The 3,992-nt window shown below is 35.8% G+C and overlaps 1 pseudogene; it reads left to right on the top strand.

The window, feature by feature from the left end:
• The first annotated feature begins 2,618 nt into the window (after positions 1-2,618).
• On the top strand, positions 2,619-3,690 carry LOC100021412 (olfactory receptor 51V1-like; annotated as a pseudogene).
• The last annotated feature ends 302 nt before the right edge of the window (positions 3,691-3,992 follow it).

Consider the following 3,992-nt stretch of genomic DNA (forward strand, 5'->3'; position numbering starts at 1 on the left):
CATGTTTACATTTTTCATGTTTTTTTTTCCTCCCCTTTTCTCACCCCCCTCCCATAGCCAACTCTCAATTTCACTGGGTTTTACAAGTGTCATTAATCAAGACCTATTTTCATATTATTGATATTTGCACTAGAGTGATCATTTAGAGTCTACATCTCCCAATCATTTCCTCGTCGACCCATGTGATCAAGTAGTTGTTTTTCCTTTGTGTTTCTACTTCCACAGTTCTTCCTCTGAATGTAGATAGTGTTATTTCTCATAAGTCGCTCAGAAATGTTTTGGATTATTGCATTGCTGCTAGTAGAGAAGTCCATTACAATTGATTGTACCACAGTGTATCAGTCTCTGTGTACAATATTCTCCTGGTTCTTTTCCTTTCACTCTGCATCAATTTCTGGAGGTTATTCCAGTTCACATGGAATTCCTTCAGTTCATTATTCCTTTTAGCACAATAGTATTTCATCACCAACAGATACCACAATTTGTTTATCCATTCCCCAATCGAATGGCATCCCCTTATGAGGGACTTATGAAAAAGAATGGTATCCACCTCCAGAGAAAGAACTATTGGAGTAAGAATGTGGAAGAAAGCATATGGAAACATGTCTTGCATGATAATAAATGTATAACCCAGATTGAATTTCTTGCCAGCTCCAGGAGAGGGAACAGAAGAAGAGAGAGAGACAATCTGGATTATATAACTTTAGAAAATTCATAGGGAAATTTGTTATTAAAATAAAAAATAGGATTTGAAAAAAAGTTAAAAAATTAAAAATAAATCATCAGAGGAATCTATATTTGACCTTGAAAATAATAGGAGGCCATTGGAATTCAGTGAGCCTAGGTATCTCAGGAAAATCTCTAAGGAAATAATTTATGAACTAGATATTGATTTTATCTCTTAATGGAGTTTAAATGGGAAACATTTTCTAAAGAAATGAAATCACAAGTCCAACACTCTGCAATAAAAAATGATGTTTAGCTTAATCTGTTGAATATAACAGATGTTTCATAGTTCTGTGTTAATAGCTAAAACATTGAGGAAAAACACATTTTGAGTGAAGAACTACTTATACAGACTTAGAAGCAGGCATTAGGCTGAAGGATACTACACTCCAACACATCTGATGTTGATACATCTTCATCCTTCAGAAGAAGATAGCTGAAGTTCACATTACATAGTCAGTAAATAGGGAATCAAAAAGAGAGTAACCATTGAAACAACATCCATTGGTGTTTGTTTGTTTGTTGTTGTTGTTCTTGTTTTTGAAACCATTACCTTCCAGCTTAGAATCAATACTTTGTATTAGTTCTAAGGCAGAAGAGTGGTAAAGGCTAGGCAATGGGCAAAGTGACGAATCTAGACTAATCCAATGTGATCATAGGCAAAATATTTAACCTCCCTGAGCCTCAACTCTTTAATTTGTAAAAGGAAATATTTATACCTATATCATTTATTCCTATCTTTAAGTCCATTTTATAATAAAAGAAATTACTTACATAATGTTTTCAAAATTTAGAACACTATGTAAATGTCAGTGAGCTTCATCATGACAAAATAAAATAAATAAAAAACTGTCTTAGAGAGTAAAGGAGTCATAGATCAATATTCTTGCCTCCTACAACCTCATCCATTTTATATAATAATTGTCTTTCCCTATCTCTCTGGGTTTTTTTACTAAAGGAATTTATTTTAAATGTCATTAACTCTATGTACCTATAACCATCTGACCTTCAAAAGGATGATATGAGCTACATACATATTACTGCATCAGTCTCTCATAGCAGAGGCTTAAGCTGGTGGTAGGTAAGATTATACTAATTAGGATAAGGATGTTGCAGTATTCTCTTCTGGATTCACAGGTAGACTCATCATCTCAGAAAACAGAGGTTACTCCTGGGATTCATAATCATTATCTTTACTATATAAATAATAGTATATTTGTTCTCTCTATCACAGATGCTGTAGAATAGATATGTCCCTTTGACTCCACTTGCTAGAACATCAAGGATCAGCAATTACTGTTATTTAATTGATGCCAGTTCATTTCTTGTAATCAATAAGAACAAACATGAAAGCTGAAAAGTGCTGGGGAGACAAACTATACTACAGAGCAGCAAAGAAATTATTCCTCCAATGTGCTGATAAGTCTAATACCCAAGGAGCTGCTTAATAAACCAGAAATTCCAAGACTACCAAGGAGAGAAAATGCATTTCTGGATTCAAACTTCATTGATATTTTAGCTTCCTGGAATTTTATGCTCAGATATTATTGTTAGCATGCTTTGGATCAGAAACTTTGTTTTTTATTTAACTGACATTATAGATATTCAGCTTCAGGCAAGCAGTTGTGTCTTCCTTTGTTTATGGACAATAACACTGCAGAAAAAAAAATGAATTTCCAATAGCATGAATGTTTCACACCAAGCCAGTTGCCTTAATGATATCTAGACCTGCCTCAAAACCATATTTCTGCAAAAAAGCAGTGTGCTTTCCTACAGAACTGATGGTGCTTAAAGTGATTAAGTGACTTTTCATTTCTTTTTTTAAAGTCTTTTAAAGGTTAGTATGTAATTAAGGGTTCTGATCCTTATCCAAGAAATACTTTCTTTCAATTATGTCAACTCTTCTTAGTCCCAACCTTAGTTCATCCACATTCCTCCTCACTGGTTTTCCAGGATTAGAGCTATATTATTCTTGGATTGCCATCCCCTTCTCCTCCATCTATGCTATTGTCCTCCTGGGAAACTGCATAATTCTCCATGTGATCCGAACTGAGCCAAGTCTGCATCAACCCATGTTCTACTTTCTAGCTATGCTGGCCTTCACTGACCTGTGCATGGGTCTATCTACCATTCACACAGTGTTGGGGATTTTATGGGGATTCAGTCATGACATTGGTCTGAATGCCTGCATTGCCCAGACATATTTTATTCATGGTCTATCCTGTACAGAGTCTGGAGTCCTTCTTGCCATGTCCTTTGATCGATTCATTGCAATCTGTAATCCTCTCAGATATACAACTATCTTGACAAATACCAGAGTCATTCAATCTGGTTTGTTTATTTTGTTGAGGAGTGCTTTGTCAATTCTCCCTGTTATAATTCGCCTAAAGTTCTTCCATTACTGTCACCATCATGTGCTCTCTCACTCTTTCTGTCTACACCAGGACCTTCTGCGTCTGGCTTGCTCTGATATCCGCTTCAATAGCTTCTATGCCCTGGCTCTGGTGATCTGCACCTTGCTTTTAGACTCTCTCCTCATCCTCCTCTCTTATATCCTGATCTTACACACAGTTTTAGCTATTGCGTCCCATGAGGAGAGACTCAAGTCTTTTCAGACCTGCATTTCTCATATCTGTGCTGTCCTGGTCTTCTACATTCCCATTATTGGTCTTACAATGGTGCATCGATTTGGAAAACACCTCTCACCCCTGGTCCATGTCCTAATGGGGAATATATATATCCTTTTCCCACCTCTCATGAACCCCATCATTTACAGCATCAAAACCAAGCAGATTCGTATCAGGATGCAAAGAATTTTCTTTTTTAAAAGAGATTGAACACCTTTGGAACTCAAAAGACCTGATTTTGTCTCCCAAGACAAGTCAGATGATAGCTTTCTGGAAGACTCAAGGGTCTCAAAGTGAAAAATCCTTTTTTTTTTATCAAAGGTCAAATAGTTTCTGAAACAGTTAATTTTGGTCTAAATCAGAGAGTATAAAGATGCCTGAATTGTGAGAAACCTTTCAATTTATGTCCTATTCTTCATCCCTTTACCTTTCTGTTCTTGATCCTTGACCCTTCACCTTTTACTTGATCTGTCTCATATGCACTGGCCTATCCCCTCTCAGAATCTGTCCTTTAGAAACAATTTAATATCACTCGTTCTGACTGCTAATTGAATCTTCATTTTACTTTCTCCAATGATACTTTCCTTTTCATTATAATATTGACATATGGAATGATAACTGCATTCTGTATTAATGGTA

The sequence above is a fragment of the Monodelphis domestica genome, chromosome 4 (assembly GCF_027887165.1).
Source record: "Monodelphis domestica isolate mMonDom1 chromosome 4, mMonDom1.pri, whole genome shotgun sequence".
NCBI lineage: Eukaryota > Metazoa > Chordata > Mammalia > Didelphimorphia > Didelphidae > Monodelphis > Monodelphis domestica.